The 20872-nt window shown below is 46.9% G+C and overlaps 1 long non-coding RNA gene across 1 annotated transcript in view; it reads right to left on the bottom strand.

Annotated features, from left to right (window-relative positions):
* LOC138273830 (uncharacterized) overlaps window positions 1-20872 on the bottom strand; it is a 43912-nt gene that overhangs the window by 9989 nt on the left and 13051 nt on the right. The window lies entirely within an intron of this gene.

The raw sequence follows: 20872 nt of genomic DNA, 5'->3' as shown, positions 1-20872 counted from the left end.
CTGTTCTCTTCCTACCTCCCACTTAGCTTCTCTAAGTCTATTCCCATCCACCTGGGATGATCACAGTCCTTTCTTGGAATGTGGTGAGAGAGTGCCCTCACGAGTGGGAGGCTAAACAGGTCTCTCACTGGTGGCAGGCAGGATACCTCCATTCTTTGAACCAGTGCTTCGGTTCCTCCTCTTTGAAGTCTGCATCTTATAGGGGTGTTGGTTCCTTTTCTTTGGTATTTGTGGGGATTTGCGATTTTAGAGAGTGCTGCTGGTTCCCATCATGGAAGCTCTATTCTTTAGCTGTGATTTGGCATGCTTTCATTGCTCCAGGTCTCAAATGTCCTTGGAAGGCTGCTTCTTCCAGCTCACTGTCACTTCTCCTGTTTTCTTCAGCATAGTGTCCTCCACATTCTCATCTGTCCTCCACTTGTTCTGGTAGGGGATGAGCAGTACTCTTTTCTTCCCATACTTACACCGTCTTTCCCCCTCTGCCTTTCTCCCTAGTCTTTGTCCTTTTTTTCCTTCTATTTTCAGCCTGTCATCCATCTAACACTTGCTCCATTGTTTTCTTTACAGCAAATTCAGCGCAAAGAAAGACAGAGGTGGTCATTCCAACCCTGGCGGTCCATGACCGCCGGGTTGGAGGACCGCGGGAGCACCGCCGACAGGCCGGCGGTGCTCCAATGGGCATTCCGACTGCGGCGGTAAAGCCGCGGTCGGACCGGCAACACTGGCGGGCTCCCGCCAGTGTACCGCCGCCCATTGGAATCCTCCAAGGCGGCGCAGCTAGCTGCGCCGCCGAGGGGATTCCTACCCCCCCTACCGCCATCCAGTTCCCGGCGGTTCTCCCGCCGGGAACCGGATGGCGGTAGGGGGGGTCGCGGGGCCCCTGGGGGCCACTGGCATGGGCACTGCAGGGGCCCCCGTAAGAGGGCCCCTAAATGTATTTCACTGTCTGCTGCGCAGACAGTGAAATACGCGATGGGTGCAACTGCACCCGTCGCACAGCTTCCACTCCGCCGGCTCGATTCCGAGCCGGCTTCATCGTGGAAGCCTCTTTCCCGCTGGGCTGGCGGGCGGCCTGAAGGCGGCCGCCCGCCAGCCCAGCGGGAAAGTCAGAATTACCGCCGCGGTCTTTCGACCGCGGAACGGTAACCTGACGGCGGGACTTTGGCGTGCGGCCTCCGCCGCCCGCCAAGGTCCGAATGAGGGCCAGAGTCTTGAACCTGTTGGGAAAGGGCCTCGTGACTCGACCTTGGCTACTATTCTATATCCTCACACTCCTGTTAGGACCCAGATCAGTTCCCTGAGTTTTCACAAAAATTGAGTGCCTCTGATAGCTCAACTACATCTAAAAGGTTGAACAATTTTTCCATATCTGGACAATTGGCTGCTTCATGCCTCCTCAAAGGAATTATCTCTGGAGGGTCTGAAGGCGATTTGCTAGTGATTAGAGACTCATGGTTTCTTTTTCAACTTTCTGAAATGTCAAATGGTACCGTCTCAAGACTGAACATTTTTCGGTGCCAGGTTCAGAATGGGTATGGACATAGGTTTTCTTCAAGAGCCCATGGTTTTGAAAATCTCACAGTTGATATTGTACCTGTTATCCTAGAATAAGGCTCCAGAGAGAAATTGTTGAGGTTTCAGGGCCCTGTCTTGCATTTTTACTGTCCCTTGGGACCTACTTCACACCAGACCACTGATGATTCTTGTGAAGAGGTTCTGGCCTCAGACATCACAGACTTTCAAGAAAATGATACCAGTGGCAGGGTAGATTGGGTCATCTCTGAGTTGGTGGTTAAATCAAGCAAATCTTAGCAATGTGAGTTCTGACGGGTGGTGGGACAGACTGGCAGACGAAATGTTTCAGGGGAAAAAGAACCTGAAATATGCAGATCACTTTTCCAATTGGAGGGAGTTGATTGTGGTGCTTCTGGTCCTGATAAGATTCTAACCTATATTCTGATTCATCACATTTTTATCAGGTCAGACAACACTATGGCTATGGATTATAGTCTAGTTCTGTAGTAAAAGTGGTCTAATGTCTCTTGCTGGAACAACACCTGTTATTTTTAAGGTTGGGTCATAAAAGAGGGCCAGACACTGTTCTGGAAAATTCTCTTGAGCGGGAAATTCCTGTCTTCTAAGGATCTGGTTCTTTATAATCCAACTGTTTAGGACATCTGCAAGAGGCCCAGGACTTGTTTCTGAATATCTTCACTACTAAAGGGAATGCCTATGTTCCTCTTTTTATTTCTAGGGTCCATGAAAATGAGAATATTAAGTGGATGATATGATCTCAGCTTGGACTCTCATAGTTCTCTCCTCATTCCCATCAATTCAGTTATTTCCCAAGCTTTTGGCGCGGTAGCAAGTGGAAGACAGAATAATGATTATGGTAGTTTCATTTTGGCTGAGGAGAGGATAGCTTCCTTTGTCAAAATCTATTCAGATAGTCCGACCTTGGAGGATACCAATTAATCTGACCCACTACAGCCAATGAAGGTTCCAGGTCCTATGAGACCAGTCTTGTCAATATGAAAGTTGAAAGGATGGGTTGAAGCAGAAAGGATTGCCTTCACACTTTGCACTGCTATTTGACATTCCCAGAAACATTGCACTGTTAAAGTTTATTCACAGCAATATTTGTAATCTTGGATTTCTTCCAATTCGTCCAGAACTTCCAATAATTTATCTCCAATATTCCAATTATTCATGTTATTGTAAGATGCCTGATATTCTTCAGGTTTTGAGAACTGGTTTTATTATCAATCTTTCTGTTTCTATGTTAAATCTCAGTAGGCAGCAATTAAGGATGGGTGTGCATTAAGACTTGGGGCCATATTTACAAGAAAGTGGCTCATCACTAGTGATGCGCCTCTTTTTTTGCGGCCACCTTGTGTCCCTTAACGTCACCATGGTAGTGCTATATTTACAATACGGCACCTCATGGCGCATGTTAGGTGCACTTTTTTGATGCTATTATAACGCTATACTGGATTGGCGTAAAAAACAATGACGCTAATCCAGTATAGTGTGAAGAGACCCATTGAAATCAATGGGAGCCTCATTTTAACACCTGCTTTAAGCAGGCATTGAAATTATGCTAGAAAAGGTAGATTCCATTGCACCATTGCACCATTTTTTGTGACCCTCTGAAGAGGAACGCCCCTTTGCATACATCATGCATGTATTATGCATAATGTGGCGCAAAGGGTTTACAAGGTGGCGCAAACCTAGTTTACCTTGTAAATATGGTGCTATGGTAGTGGCTTATTAGCGTCACATTTGCGGCATGTGGCGCTAAGGGGTGCAAGAGCCTTGTAAATCTGACCCTTGGTGTTCTGATGTTTTTGTTGATGGATGGAGCTAGTTTAGCTCAGGTATTCCTCATAAGTAAGGATTTGGGTCAAAATGAGGACATGGAGGCAATGTACTTACTGACTTACTGGTTATCGTCAATAAATATATTCCTACTCCTACTCATCACATTAATTAGAGCCCTCTCTTCCTCCTTCTTGATAGTCCTTCATCTGTTCTTGGTATAACAGGAAGCATGCTGTGTACCCAGAGGGAAATGGCTTTCTTTCAGCATTGGTCCTGAATTTCCTGTATCAGTGAGGTGGGCACCTCATGAGCAGCAATAACTGGGACAGGCACAGTAAGACTGGCAGTAATAAATATTATCAGCATGTAACAAACACATTATTCTTTCCCATGTATATGACTGACAGGGTGACTGCACTGTGAATGTGTTCATGTGACCCAGTCTCACATTGAAGCTCATGTGACATTACAAATTGAGTGTTCAGTCTGGTCTGATTTGATTCTAAAAGGAGTCTGGTGAGTGGTTACAGGGAGATGGAGGAGGCTATTGGTATGACTATAGTTCCTCTCAGGAGAGCCATAGAGAGGCCTTCAAATTTAATCCAGACTAGTGGCAACTCTTATAGCGTTTGGATAGACCTTACTAAGGTATAGTCTAGGAGGGATATCTAGCAGTTTACAACATAGAACATATTGTTTGTTCTGTAGTAGTGTAGAATGTAGAATATTGTTTCTTTATAGGCCAATCTCAGTACTTTCCTCGTGAGAATGTTACCATATGAAGAGAGTTCTGAACTTTGCAGTTCTGCAGTTCTGGAAAGTGTGGGTCTGAAGAAAGTGAATGTTATGTCCCTTCATAATTAAGACAAGAAATGTAAGCAATTGTGGTATTGTCATGTTCATTATGCAAGAGAAATGGTATAAAAAGATAGTTGGGTGTTTGGGCCATGCTGTGTACTGGTTAGCAGACAGCAATTCAAAACTTACTTTTCTTTCAGTATTTCACTGTTACATTTTCATCTTGAGTGTTTCTGCTCAAGAGTCTACTGACAGACCATCCTCCATGGTGGCAGCCATTAGTCATTTTGTGTTGTGTAGGCTGTTTATTATAATCATTATACTTCCATCTATAACCTTCAATCACCTCATCAGCAATATACACCCAGGCCACACAGAGGAGACCATAAGTTGCAAAGTGTGGGACTTGTAACTCCCTGAGTTCAGGAAGACTGAGTTGTGGCTTGTGTTAGTAGCTTCATATCTGATTTTGGTCATACCATCAGTAGTATGTGTTAACTGCAAGTGTTCTGGGAAGCAAAAAATTAACTGACTACTTACGGTAAAATTCTGATGAAAGGTAAATGCTATGTTAAACCATATATAATTCAAAAAATTAAAGTAGATATTAGTATTGTTATGCTTGTCATGCTGGAGAAAGTGCTATAAAAAGGCAAGTTAGAGCTATTTTCTGATGGCTATATAGAGATGATCTTTTAACGGGCTGTTCACAGTGTGTTAATGCTGACAAATAATTCCATTACATGAAATATTCTTTGAGCAATCTGAATTTCCACATAATCCCTGCAGAAATCTTGCAATTTAGGCCCACACGAGTGTTACAGACTCAAGGGGGTAGGCACGAGCACTCCTAGTCTGCCACTTACCTGTGACTTCCAGTTCCTGCTTGTTCCAGACTGATCCAGTGACACTGCAGCTGTCTGGGTTTTCCCTCTGGGGTTTTGATGACCAGGATTTCTCACTCTCCATTCTTCCCACCAACAGAAGCCCCACCCACCCCAGGACTTACTTAATGCAGGCCCCAGCACAACCGTACAGTTGACGTGTGCAACAAGTGCGCCGCTAGCACACCAGAGGCAAGCCCATCTGTGCCCATTCGCACCTGGACTGCGCCAGGCACCATGACCCCTGGCCCTCCCCCACAAAAATATACCATAGCTGAGCTCTACACCTTCAACCCCAGACACTGCAACAAACACTGCAGTGCATCACCACCACTGTCACCACCACCCCCATGAACATCTCAACTTCAAGCTCCACACTGATGACAAAACAACCATCAGAGGCACCCTTGCATACCGAGTCACAGGCCCGCGCTCAAGCTTTTGCAACACCAATGCAGACCTCATTGCGCTCCTAGCCTTAGACCTCAGGGACTACAACTTCCTCTGCAACCTAAATGTCCACATTGACAACAACACTGCATACCTCCTTGACAGTATGAGCTGACTCAGATTGACCCAGCCTCGACACATGATACATGCTGGACCTCATTTCACCTCCAGCAACTGCATCAATTACAGCCATGTCAAACAACTCACATGGACCGATCACACCATTGTCCACTTCAGCATCTCCAACCCCTGCTCCCCCACCCACAAGATGACCAGCGAATCCCACCAGAGATGAAACAAAATCTCACAGACCAGCTGGGTGGACACCCTCAACACCTCCAACCCTGCTACTGCCACCAACCTTGAACAGGGAGTGAAAACCTTTAGTGCCTGGATCACCCATTGTGCCAACACCCTTGTCCCCATCATGAGCAACATCCAGAAAAAATCCTCCAACAAGGCCAGCTGGTACACCCAAGAACTCAGAACAGCAAAACAAGACAGCAAGCAACTGGAGAGGAGATGGCGCGTCAGCAAGGACACCTCCGACAGAGCAGCCTTCAACTATTCAACATTGTTAAGGAGTTCTCCAATTCGCCTGCCAGCGAAAACAACATCACACCCTCACAGGAGCTGAGCAACAACCTCACCCACTTCTTCCATGACATGATCGCAACCATATACAGAAACTTTGAACCCCAACCCACACCAATGGACTTCCTTGACAGATACGCCACCACCGTAACTGCCAACTGACCACCTGTAACATCCTCTCCATGCAGGACATGACCTCCACCATGAAATCCATCCACTTGGGAGCTCCCACAGACCTATTCCCGCACCACATCTCCTGATGCCGGGAAACACTCCGAAGTCAAACCACTACTCAAAAAACCCTTGCTGACCCCAGCAAACCCAAAAACTACCAGCCAATCTCGCTTCTCCCATTCCCAGTGAAGGTACTGGAAAAGATCATCAACAAGCAACTCATGACATACCTGGAGCAGTACCAACTACTCGTTGCCTCCCAATCCGGCTTCTGCAGCAAAAACAGCACCAAAACTACCCTGATTGCAGCCACTGCTACATCTGAACACTTCTCTACTGAGGACAATCAGCAGCTTTGATCCTCCTTGACCTTTCAGTGGCATTCAACACCGTATCAAACCACATGCTGATTGAAAGACTCCATCACATCTGCATCCAAGGGGACACGCTCAGCTATATCACCTCCTTTCTCACCGGAAGAACCCAGAAGATCTACCTCCAACCTTTCATCTCTGAGCCTAAAGAGATCACCTGCGGTGTCCCCAGGGCTCATCCCTCAGCCACATACTCTTCAACGCATATAAACCCCGCTGGCCGATGTCATCAGATCCCACTGTCTCAACCTAATTTCCTATGCAGACGATACCCAACACATTCTCTCACTCAATGACGACTCCTCCACCAACCAGAAAAAACTTCCACAGATGCTGACAAGTGTTGCTAATTGGATGAAGAACAGCTGCCTACAGCTGAACACAGACAAGACGGAAGTACTGATCTTTGGCAACAGCAGCAACACATGGAATGACTCCTGGTGGCCATCAGACCTAAAACCCACACCCACTCCCTTTGACCAGAAACCTCTTAATCATCATTGACAACAAGCTCACCATGAAATCACATATTAATGCTGTCTCCTCCGCCAGCTTCCTCACTTTGCACATGCTATGTAAAAAATTCAAGTGACTACCTCTGCACATTAGATGCACAGTGACACAGGCCTCATCACCAGCCGAATGGACTATGGCAATGCCCTCTTTTCAGGAATTGCCACGCACCTCTTACAGAGACTTCAGACCATACAGAACACCACAGCCAGACACATCCTCGGCCTTCCACAACAAACCCACATCACACCCCACTTCAGGTAACTCGACTGGCTCCCCTTACAGAAGAGATGCCAATTCAAACTGCTGACCCATGCACAAAAGTCTCTACACAACCAAGGACCTGCGTACATTAACCACCGCCTAAACTTCCACCAACCATTGAGAAGACTACACTCTGACGTTCTTTCACTAAACTCCCACAACTACCGGAGCAGAAGTGGAGGATGCTCCTTCTCTCACATTGCAGCAAAAAACCTGGAACAGCCTCCCCACACACCTCCAGGCCATCACCTCACTTCCAGAATTCCGAATGGCCCTCACGACCTGGCTATTGGCATAAGCCTCTGTGACCTGCAAGCGCCTGGATACCATATTGAGTGGTTAGCTGAGCTTTATAAATCCTGATTGATTGGTTGAACAAAGGGAAGATATATTTGATTGTTCCTATTGATTGTACTCTTAAATATCGAGTACAAGAATATTGTGGCAAACTAATATAATGGACAAAATATCAAAGCACAAAATATTGAAAGGTAAGTGTACAGGGGGAAGTATAGAGTTACTATTCTTAACCCCTCATCCTTGAACCTTGAAAATACACATACCTTCAAGGTATCCAGATGTGGAATTAGGCATAGAAAATGTATACATACGTATTTTTCAGTATTTTTTCCCTCAGTATTTTTTCCGCTATAATAGTGTCCCACAACATCGTGGGCCAGATATTCAGGAGACACACCTTCATACTGATTATTTTTCAAAGTGAGCTAAATTGAAATGGATCTAAATTGATGTAAAGTTAGGACACTGATTCAGTGATGGAAGTAAAGTGTTTCTATAGAGAGCAGGGGAGGTTTCTCCGAATGTGCTTAGGGGAGTTGACTCCCTGACTGCTAGCCATTAAATCCACATATACATTATTTTTGCCACCATGGAGCTGTCTCTCCCGGCAGACAGTAGGCACCCTGTTTTCACTAGCAGGTTAGGTTTATTGGCGACCAGCTAGGGCTATTTAACTGAACTGTGTATGTCAGATTCTGGCATGTTGCTTTTGGCCAGGCCGACATGCGCAGCTCAGGCTTCCCCAGCCATGCCTGTGAGAGACCTAGGGAAGCAAAGAGAGTTCTGAACTTTGCAGTTCTGCAATTCTGGAAAGTGTGGGTCTGAAGAAAGTGAATGTTATGTCCCTTCATAATTAAGACAAGAAATGTAAGCAATTGTGGTATTGTCATGTTCATTATGCAAGAGAAATGGTATAAAAAGATAGTTGGGTGTTTGGGCCATGCTGTGTACTTGTTAGCAGACAGCAATTCAAACCTACTTTTCTTTCAGTATTTCACTGTTACATTTTCATCTTGAGTGTTTCTGCTCAAGAGTCTACTGACAGACCATCCTCCGTGGTGGCAGCCATTAGTCATTTTGTGTTGTGTAGGCTGTTTATTATAATCATTATACTTCCATCTATAACCTTCAATCACCTCATCAGCAATATACACCCAGGCCACACAGAGGAGACCATAAGTTGCAAAGTGTGGGACTTGTAACTCCCTGAGTTCAGGAAGACTGAGTTGTGGCTTGTGTTAGTAGCTTCATATCTGATTTTGGTCATACCATCAGTATTATGTGTTAACTGCAAGTGTTCTGGGAAGCAAAAAATGAACTGACTACTTACGGGAAAATTCTGATGAAAGGTAAATGCTATGTTAAACCATATATAATTCAAAAAATTAAAGTAGATATTAGTATTGTTATGCATGTCATGCTGGAGAAAGTGCTATAAAAAGGCAAGTTAGAGCAATTTTCTGATGGCTATATAGAGATGATCTTTTAACGGGCTGTTCACAGTGTGTTAATGCTGACAAATAATTCCATTACATGAAATATTCTTTGAGCAATCTGAATTTCCACATAATCCCTGCAGAAATCTTGCAATTTAGGCCTACACGAGTGTTACAGACTCAAGGGGGTAGGCACAAGCACTCCTAGTCTGCCACTTACCTGTGACTTCCAGTTCCTGCTTGTTCCAGACTGATCCAGTGACACTGCAGCTGCCTGGGTTTTCCCTCTGGGGTTTTGATGACCAGGATTTCTCACTCTCCATTCTTCCCACCAACAGAAGCCCCACCCACCCCAGGACTTACTTAATGCAGGCCCCAGCACAACCGTACAGTTGACGTGTGCAACAAGTGCGCCGCTAGCACACCAGAGGCAAGCCCATCTGTGCCCATTCGCACCTGGACTGCGCCAGGCACCATGACCCCTGGCCCTCCCCCACAAAAATATACCATAGCTGAGCTCTACACCTTCAACCCCAGACACTGCAACAAACACTGCAGTGCATCACCACCACTGTCACCACCACCCCCATGAACATCTCAACTACAAGCTCCACACTGATGACAAAACAACCATCAGAGGCACCCTTGCATACCGAGTCACAGGCCCGCGCTCAAGCTTTTGCAACACCAATGCAGACCTCATTGCGCTCCTAGCCTTAGACCTCAGGGACTACAACTTCCTCTGCAACCTAAATGTCCACATTGACAACAACACTGCATACCTCCTTGACAGTATGAGCTGACTCAGATTGACCCAGCCTCGACACATGATACATGCTGGACCTCATTTCACCTCCAGCAACTGCATCAATTACAGCCATGTCAAACAACTCACATGGACCGATCACACCATTGTCCACTTCAGCATCTCCAACCCCTGCTCCCCCACCCACAAGATGACCAGCGAATCCCACCAGAGATGAAACAAAATCTCACAGACCAGCTGGGTGGACACCCTCAACACCTCCAACCCTGCTACTGCCACCAACCTTGAACAGGGAGTGAAAACCTTTAGTGCCTGGATCACCCATTGTGCCAACACCCTTGTCCCCATCATGAGCAACATCCAGAAAAAATCCTCCAACAAGGCCAGCTGGTACACCCAAGAACTCAGAACAGCAAAACAAGACAGCAAGCAACTGGAGAGGAGATGGCGCGTCAGCAAGGACACCTCCGACAGAGCAGCCTTCAACTATTCAACATTGTTAAGGAGTTCTCCAATTCGCCTGTCAGCGAAAAAAAACATCACACCCTCACAGGAGCTGAGCAACAACCTCACCCACTTCTTCCATGACATGATCGCAACCATATACAGAAACTTTGAACCCCAACCCACACCAATGGACTTCCTTGACAGATACGCCACCACCGTAACTGCCAACTGACCACCTGTAACATCCTCTCCATGCAGGACATGACCTCCACCATGAAATCCATCCACTTGGGAGCTCCCACAGACCTATTCCCGCACCACATCTCCTGATGCCGGGAAACACTCCGAAGTCAGACCACTACTCAAAAAACCCTTGCTGACCCCAGCAAACCCAAAAACTACCAGCCAATCTCGCTTCTCCCATTCCCAGTGAAGGTACTGGAAAAGATCATCAACAAGCAACTCATGACATACCTGGAGCAGTACCAACTACTCGTTGCCTCCCAATCCGGCTTCTGCAGCAAAAACAGCACCAAAACTACCCTGATTGCAGCCACTGCTACATCTGAACACTTCTCTACTGAGGACAATCAGCAGCTTTGATCCTCCTTGACCTTTCAGTGGCATTCAACACCGTATCAAACCACATGCTGATTGAAAGACTCCATCACATCTGCATCCAAGGGGACACGCTCAGCTATATCACCTCCTTTCTCACCGGAAGAACCCAGAAGATCTACCTCCAACCTTTCATCTCTGAGCCTAAAGAGATCACCTGCGGTGTCCCCAGGGCTCATCCCTCAGCCACATACTCTTCAACGCATATAAACCCCGCTGGCCGATGTCATCAGATCCCACTGTCTCAACCTAATTTCCTATGCAGACGATACCCAACACATTCTCTCACTCAATGACGACTCCTCCACCAACCAGAAAAAACTTCCACAGATGCATGACAAGTGTTGCTAATTGGATGAAGAACAGCTGCCTACAGCTGAACACAGACAAGACGGAAGTACTGATCTTTGGCAACAGCAGCAACACATGGAATGACTCCTGGTGGCCATCAGACCTAAAACCCTCACCCACTCCCTTTGACCAGAAACCTCTTAATCATCATTGACAACAAGCTCACCATGAAATCACATATTAACGCTGTCTCCTCCGCCAGCTTCCTCACTTTGCACATGCTATGTAAAAAATTCAAGTAACTACCTCTGCACATTAGATGCACAGTGACACAGGCCTCATCACCAGCCGAATGGACTATGGCAATGCCCTCTTTTCAGGAATTGCCACGCACCTCTTACAGAGACTTCAGACCATACAGAACACCACAGCCAGACACATCCTCGGCCTTCCACAACAAACCCACATCACACCCCACTTCAGGTAACTCGACTGGCTCCCCTTACAGAAGAGATGCCAATTCAAACTGCTGACCCATGCACAAAAGTCTCTACACAACCAAGGACCTGCGTACATTAACCACCGCCTGAACTTCCACCAACCATTGAGAAGACTACACTCTGACGTTCTTTCACTAAACTCCCACAACTACCGGAGCAGAAGTGGAGGATGCTCCTTCTCTCACATTGCAGCAAAAAACCTGGAACAGCCTCCCCACACACCTCCAGGCCATCACCTCACTTCCAGAATTCCGAATGGCCCTCACGACCTGGCTATTGGCATAAGCCTCTGTGACCTGCAAGCGCCTGGATACCATACAGTATTGAGTGATTAGCTGAGCTTTATAAATCCTGATTGATTGGTTGAACAAAGGGAAGATATATTTGATTGTTCCTATTGATTGTACTCTTAAATATCGAGTACAAGAATATTGTGGCAAACTAATATAATGGACAAAATATCAAAGCACAAAATATTGAAAGGTAAGTGTACAGGGGGAAGTATAGAGTTACTATTCTTAACCCCTCATCCTTGAACCATGAAAATACACATACCTTCAAGGTATCCAGATGTGGAATTAGGCATAGAAAATGTATACATACGTATTTTTCAGTATTTTTTCCCTCAGTATTTTTTCCGCTATAATAGTGTCCCACAACATCGTGGGCCAGATATTCAGGAGACACACCTTCATACTGATTATTTTTCAAAGTGAGCTAAATTGAAATGGATCTAAATTGATGTAAAGTTAGGACACTGATTCAGTGATGGAAGTAAAGTGTTTCTATAGAGAGCAGGGGAGGTTTCTCCGAATGTGCTTAGGGGAGTTGACTCCCTGACTGCTAGCCATTAAATCTACATATACATTATTTTTGCCACCATGGAGCTGTCTCTCCCGGCAGACAGTAGGCACCCTGTTTTCACTAGCAGGTTAGGTTTATTGGCGACCAGCTAGGGCTATTTAACTGAACTGTGTATGTCAGATTCTGGCATGTTGCTTTTGGCCAGGCCGACATGCGCAGCTCAGGCTTCCCCAGCCATGCCTGTGAGAGACCTAGGGAAGCAAAGACACAACCCCATCATTCTCAGATGGAGCACTGTGGTTGCCTGTCCCAGCCAATCCTCCCACTGCTCTTATGCCATTCACTATTATAAACAGCACGAAAGCAGTGCTTTCATTGGTTGAGATGTGTAGGCCCATATTTATACTTTTTGACGCACAACTGCGCCAACGCAGTTGTGCGTCAAAAATTTTACCGCCGGCTAACGCCATTCCAAAGCGCCATGCGGGCGCCTTATTTATTGAATGACGTTAGCCGGCGCAGCGGACTGGTGTGCGTAAAAAAAAATGACTCACACCAGGCTGCGCCGGCGTAGGGGAAAATGGAGCTTGGGCGTCAAAAAATGGGGCAAGTCAGGTCTGAGGCAAAATTCAGGCCTCAACCCGATTTGCGCCATTTTGTTTGACGCCCAACCCCCATTGAAATGACTCCTGTCTTAGCAAAGACAGGAGTCATGCCCCCTTGCCCAATGGCCATGCCCAGGGGACTTATGTCCCCTGGGCATGGTCATTGGGCATAGTGGCATGTAGGGGGGCACAAATCAGGCCCCCCTATGCCACAAAAAAAATACGGGAAAAAAAAACTTACCTGAACTTACCTTTTCTTCCCTGGGATGGGTCCCTCCATCCTTGGGTGTCCTCCTGGGGTGGGCAAGGGTGGCAGGGGGTGTCCCTGGGGGCATGGGAGGGCACCTTTGGGCTCCTTCTGAGCCCACAGGTCCCTTAACGCCTGCCCTGACCCAGGCGTTAAATAACGGCGCCCATCAGGCTGGGTGCCGTTTTTTAAGGCCTGCCCCCTCCTGTGCGTCAAAATGACGTCACAGTATAAATAAGGCGCACAGGCCTTAAAGTCATTTTTTGGAAGGGAACGCCTATCTTGCATATAATTAACGCAAGGCTGGTTCCCCCTTCCAAAACATGACGCACATGGTGGAACTTTGACACACGTGGGTCGGACGTCAAAGTATAAATATGGGGCAGGGTTTGCGCCGATTGTGCGTCAAAAATGTTGACGCACATTCGGCGCAAAGAGAGTATAAATATGCCCGGTAGTGCTTAGTTTCACTTTGCCGCCCGCATGCATTACTCAGCTCTTCAGTTGAATGTGCGGTGCACGTGGATTTCAAAGAGTGGACCCGTGGGTGTGCAAAGAAGATCAACTGCTGAGGAAAGTTGATTATTTCTTATGTCTATTTATTATATTACGTCTTGTCTTGTGTCTTATGTAATGTAATGGGACTCATGCAAAGCACTCCAATACTGTCGGTCGAGGTTGTTCTATGTAAAAACTGCAAAAAAATAAATAATTAAATGATGGTAAAGTAGCTGCAGGTACCCTATAAATTCCCCACTGTGTTCTAGAGTCACCGGCTGCCACTGATAGAGAGGGATTTCCTCATTGTACTCAGTGTACTTTGCAAATACTCAGGCAATTGTTAATTGTTTTGATGGGTAACACATAGGAGAATGGCTCTGAATTCACCCAGTATGAGTGGTATGATGCAAAAGTGTACAAAGGAGCCTAACTCACTCTGAAGTTCGGAATGGATGTAAAGCAACATATTGGAAATCATGTGTCTGTATCATGTTACCCCACACAACACCATATTTATTGCACCTTTTTAATTATTGACAAGGAGAGTTCTGCATTCTAGTTTGAACACAATTTAGTTAACATTTTCTTTGAAGGCAGATTATTTTAAGGATATGAATGAGCAGACTAATTGTAATGTAAATAATAAACAAAGTAACGTTTCAAATTATACTTCTTTGTGACCTTGTAATGTTACTACTTTGTTTCGCGTGGGAGATCTTGTCAGGTTGACAAGGATGAAACCTGATGGAGTCAGAAAACAACATTATACATTTTCTAAAGTGCTCAGAGATGTTCACCTTGGCCATACCTCTTGTTTACTTAACTATGAAAAAACATGAGACCTTTCCACACACGACATTGATTTGAATGATTTTGCGTTCCTAGTTAACAGTCATCGACCTTAAATCACGAGGAGTGGAATTCGGGTTCTTCATTTTGTAAGGTAGCGCAAGAGGTGCAAAAGAACTCCTACGTGAAAAAAATATAGGGAGCTTTTTCAGAAGAGACTTGCAGGGTTCATCATTAATTTCATCAAGTCACCTTGCTTGATCGATTTCAAAATTACCTGCTTGACTAGATTTCTACATAATGTGTTGCATTTACCAATCATAGTTTAGCATTTGTTTTCTATCTTGTACTTGCATTGTTATATTTTATTTTTTCATTATATTTTATAGTTTCTTGTTTCGTTCTGTTGTTCTTTAGAAAGGGGAGGTGTGTATTAGGGTAGAACACCGAACATGTTGGTGGTTCTGTGCAGTAGTGTGGAACACAGAACATATTGTTTGTTTTACATAGACCGCTATCCGTTATTTCCTCATGAGAGTGTTAGCGTATGTATAGCATTCTTAATTCCATGTTTCAGCTAGGACAGTTTGGTGTCTGGGTCACGGTTAATACTTGGGTTCTTTACCAAAAAACCAACTTAAACTTACCGGTCTTTGAGTACTTCACCAGTAAAGGGTCTCTGTCTTTCCTGAATCAGGTAAGCCACCCCAAACTGCACTGAATTGTGATAGTGAGAGGAGGACCCCTTGGGCCTAGGTCTCTGGCTGGGCCACATAATCATAATAGGTGACACCGCTCAGTGGGGCCCATTTGTAAACTGAGGACAACCTGCACTGAGGACAAGAGAACAAGGAGTGAATGGTTACTGATTGTGACCCAGCAAAATCCATGGTGCCTGGGCACCTGGAATAATGCTGGGAACTTAGGTTGTCTCACCCAGTGTTGAGATCGTTTTAGTATGCCAAGAAGCTCTGAAATGTGAGAGACCTCTTCTGTCTTCAGTAATTTGCAAAGCCAAGTAGATGCTACGGCCACAAAATGCCTGCCCTCCAGATGGTGTAACAAGATGGCATTAGGGAAATTTCAAAATCCCTAACGTTGGTAGGGTGGAGAGGGGTGGAGTTGGTAGGGCGTTGTCCCCTCCCATGTGCAGATCTTGTAGTTTAAATCAAGCTGGCAGGATGAGTGGACAGGAAAGTGGAGTGCTGTGGGTGATTTGCTTTCCAAAGCATTATCTTTCTATGGTACCTGCTTGGGTAAAAGTCCAATGAATAGGAGGCTCAAAAAGTGAGAGAACAATGACAGATGAAGATAGAACTGCTGCTAGGAAAATCCTGCCAGGGATGAACGTGCACAAAAAGGGAAAGGGAAAGAGAATCAGCACAGACAGCAAACAGTGTCTTATGAGTTAACAACCTCTTTGCCTCTGTGTTCAAATGTGGTAGGAAGTAATATGATTTTGAATGGAGGTTGCATCTGCTGCTGGGCTGCATTTTTGTGCACAAGTAGGTTCATATTGAAATATGAATGTCTTGATGATTGACCTGTAGCACACACTGAAGAGAACACAGGACTTATGTTCTCATTATGACATTGGTGGTAAATCCCACTTACCGCCACTCTGACTGCTGCCAACTTGCCGCCGCGGATATCCGTTCAACATATTATGACACACACTAGTCTATCAGTATTCAGCCACATAAACAAATCTGCAAGCCCAAAGGTCAGTGATAAAGTGGCGGTATCAAAACCCACACCGTTACGCCAACAGAACTACGCCCATCACATTATGACCCACGAATCACCATGGCGGATAGTCAACGGCGGTACATACCGCTGCGCTCAAAATGGGCACACAAAAAAAAACAACACCACATTGGATAATTCAAACAACACACACCTGACACCCATACACATACCACACGCCCACACTACTATAAAACACACACCCACAGTACCCACAACCCTTTACCATTCCAAACCATTGCAAGCAGAGAAACATCAAGACCACAGACACAACTAGAGCCACACACTGTTCACACCTATACACCACTCACGCAATCCACATCACACACCCCAACACATTACCCAACACACCTTCACCTACACACCTCACACAACACCCATGGCACCACAAAGACACCTCCGTTTCACAGAGGAGGAGCTAAGGGTCATGGTGGAGGAAATTATCAGGGTAGAGCCACAGTTATTTGGAGCACAGGTGCAGCAGATATCGATAGCTAGGAAGATGGCGCTATGGCAGAGAATCGTGGACAGGGTCAATGCCGTGGGACAGCACCCAAGAACTAGGGATGACATCAGGTAGAGGTGGAATGAGCTACGGGGGAAGGTACGTTCCATCGCAGCAAGACACCAGCTAGCTGTACAGAGGACTGGCGGTAGACCCCCACATCCTGCCTCACAACTAACAGCATGGGAAGAGCAAGTCTTGGCAATCCTGCATCTTGAGGGCCTGGCCGGAGTAGGAGGAGGGCTGGACTCTGGTAAGTCACTTCTCTAGTACTACTACCCCCCTACCTGCATGCCATCACATACCTCCACCCTCACTCCCATCACTCCACTCCATCCCACACACCCCACCATCACATCTCAGTCATCCCAATGCCAAGCCCTGCATGCTCTACCAATGCATGGACACCACTCACAGCCCTGCATGGGCACTCATCACTAAAGCATGCACACTATAGAGAACTAATCATCCCACCATACACCAACGTACAGAAGTGAAAGCTTCCAGGGCAAATACACCCAAAGAGGGCAAGCCATGGATGCACAATATGTCAGACACAGAAACCATAACACATCATTTACATCCCCACAGGTACCCCAACCAATGTCAGCGGAGAGGAGGTGCCAGCAATATCCAGTCCCCCAACAAAAGAGGACCACAGTGATGATAGCAACTCTGGTCTTCGGGATCTGGATGACCTACCTGGCCCATCAGGGACCTCTGGACAGCCGGTTACCCAGGCCCAGTCACACACCAACACAGAGCCTCGCCCATCAGGAAACACCACCACAGCACCCACCCACCCAGCGTACCCACACCTCTGTCCCCAGGACACGTCAGTCAGCAGTGTGTCCACCTCTACAGGGACCCCAGGCCACATCTCGTATCCAAGACAATCGGGGAACTGGGGTCAGTGGCAGTGGGCACACAGTTCAGGGGACAGGTGCACAGGCCAACAGGGAAACTGGGAGGACTGCTGTACACCAGGGGGCGGACAGGCCCAGGGAATCGACTCTCCAGGAGGCACCTGCAGAGATCCTGGGAGCCTATCAACATTCCCAGGACACAATGGGCCAGATCCTGGACAATGTGCAGGAGAACAGGTGGCTGCAGGAGGGACAGTTCCAGGGATCAGGAAGGACTTGCAGGCCATCAACAACACCCTGATCTCCGTAGCAGGGGTGCTGGCAGACATGGGCAATATTATGAGGGAAGCAGTCACACAACAGCGGGTCCCTGCCACTAGCCAAACATCTGAACAGCCTGGTACCGCTAGTGCACAGTAGGCTCCGCCACAGGACTCACAGGCCACCAGCACCCCTCCCCCTGAAGAAGGTGAACCACCCCTCAAACGTTCCCTGTGATCCAGACAGAAGCCAGACACACTTGCCAAGACCCCCACCAGGAAATGAGACTCTCCTGATTGTCACCCTTGTGCCCCACTCAGTCACCCTGTCCACCTTGAACTGCCATTGCTCCCCTTCCTATGTCCCCTTGGACAATGCACCTGTGCTACAAACAGACTGGAACAATACCCTGGACTTTCCTCCATCATCACCCCATCCCATTGCACTTGTCCCTCTATATTTTAACACTTCAATAAACACCCTTGGAAAAAAAAGAAGTTTGGAGTATGTCATGTATATCAATTATGTATTCATTGAAACAGGTTCAAACATTTCAATTCAACTGTACAGAAAATGAGCATAGATTAATGACCTGTAGCTGGCTGCAGTGATCACACCAGGAGTATATGTGAGGCCACCAACATCTGCAAAATAAATTGGCAGAGGGAACAGTAAGTGGCATAGAAGTGGGAAATATCAGCATGCCAGAGCCACAGAAATTCAAACAAATGTCATTGTAATGTGAAGTAACACTGTCCTACCTGTGTGTCATTGGAAGTATTGTCTGATCACAGATGTTCTGTTGTCCTCATCCTCTGCCTCCTCATCCTCACTGTCCACAGGGTCCACTGCTGGCACACGGGCATCTCCAGCCTCCTCCTTCTGTAGGAATGGGACATGGCATCTGAGGGTCAGGTTATGCAACATGCAGCATGCCACCACTATTTGGCAGACCTTCTTGGGTGAGTAGCACAGGGATCCACCTGTCAGATGGAGGCACCGGAACCTGGCCTTCAGGAGGCCAAAGGTCCTTTCAATTATCCTTCTGGTTCACCCATGAGCCTCATTATAACATTCTTCTGCCCTTGTCCTGGCAACCCTCACAGGGGTCAGCATCCATGATAGGTTGGGGTAACCATAGTCACCTGAAATATTAAGGGACAACATTTAGTCACACACTATCCCATATGGCCCACACCATACCCATATTTCAACATCTACTGGGTGGGAACCAGGGCTCACGTATTAGCCACACCCTGTGCCTCTGTAGTTGGGCCATCACATTTGGGATGCTGCTGTTTCTCAGGACAAAGGCATCATGCACCGACCCAGGATACTTAGCATTGACGTGGGAGATGTACTTGCCCACAAGGCACACCATCTGTATATTCATAGAGTGGAAACTCTTCTGATTTCTGAACACCTGTTCATTCTAGCAGAGGGGGTACAAATGCTATATGTGTTCCATCAATGGGCCCAATTATGTTGTGGATATGTCCCATTGCATATAACTCGGCCTTCACTGTGGCCAAATCACCAACCTGGGAGAAAACAATGTAGCTGCACATGTGTTTAATCAGGGCAGACAACACTCTTGTCAGCACTATTGAGAACATTGCCTGTGACATTCCTGCTGCCAAGCCCACTGTCACTTGGAAAAAACCAGTTGCCAGAAAATGGAGCACTGATGGTACTTGCACAAGAAGGGGGATCCCAGTGGGGTGATGGATAGCAGATATCAGGTCAGGCTCCAATTGGGCACACAGCTCTGTGATTGTGGCCCTGTAAAGTCTATAGGTGAGGATAATGTGCCTGTCCTCCAATGTTGCCAAGTCCACCAGGGGTCTGTACACCGGGGTATGTCTCCATCTCCTATTCATCCGCAGAGGTAGGAATCTAAGGGACAAAAGAGTGAGGAGCTGGTCACAAACTGAACAGTAGAACTTTGCATCCTGTTAACTTGTAATGGGTCAGTGTGATTTGTTCAGTATGCCCTAATATCACCAGTGACGCAGCAATTTTCCAGGCCCTGCTCTCCCCCTGAAATGGTATCTGCCTGTGTGGAGGGACAGGTGGAAGAGAGGTAATTCCGCTAACGTTCTGCGCTGTTGCGGGAGGTGGTTGGGAACCGCTGTGCAACTCCTCATTGGTTATAATTGGGCCCTATGGGTTACTGTGGCCAATGGTGATCTACATCGGTGGTAACGTTATGCACCGTCGCGGACGTGACCGCCATATTCTATCTGATTCCTCATTTGCTACCTGACCTTCCACAGGAGAGGACCTACAGTGCATGTGCTGCTGTGACTTGTGTCTGGAACCTACCATGGCCCGTGTGACTGGGGAAAGGGCCTCAGCCTTCACATCGGAGTAGCTGGAGAGACTGGTGGATGGGGCCCTATCTCAGTACGGACTGCTGTATGGGCCTCCAGACCAACAGGTGAGCACACTTTGTGCACGATGCATGTGCATTAATGCATGGAGTGGTGTGTGTGAAGGCCTCGTGTGAGGGGGGTGGATGTCCTCTGGGCGGCATACAGGTTGTGTGTTGGGCCATGTGTGTGTAGATGGTGATGGAAACGGGTATGGTGGGCCATATGTTTAACATGCAGGACTGTTTGTCTAAATCTATTTCCCTGTGTGTATTGCCTCAGCAGGTCAGCACCCATCAAAAGAAGGGTATGTGGTGTGCCATCGCCAAGGAGGTGCGGACCCTGGGGGTAGATGGCAGGCAGAGCACCCACTGTCGCAAACAGTGGGAGGCCCTACGAAGCTGGGCACAGAAGACGGTGGAGGCCCAGCTGGGGATTGCCTCCTA

The sequence above is a fragment of the Pleurodeles waltl genome, chromosome 2_2 (genome assembly GCF_031143425.1).
Source record: "Pleurodeles waltl isolate 20211129_DDA chromosome 2_2, aPleWal1.hap1.20221129, whole genome shotgun sequence".
Classification (NCBI taxonomy): Eukaryota; Metazoa; Chordata; class Amphibia; order Caudata; family Salamandridae; genus Pleurodeles; species Pleurodeles waltl.
The sequence above is the reverse complement of the archived record's forward strand: the minus strand, read 5'-3'. Positions and strand labels throughout refer to the sequence as shown.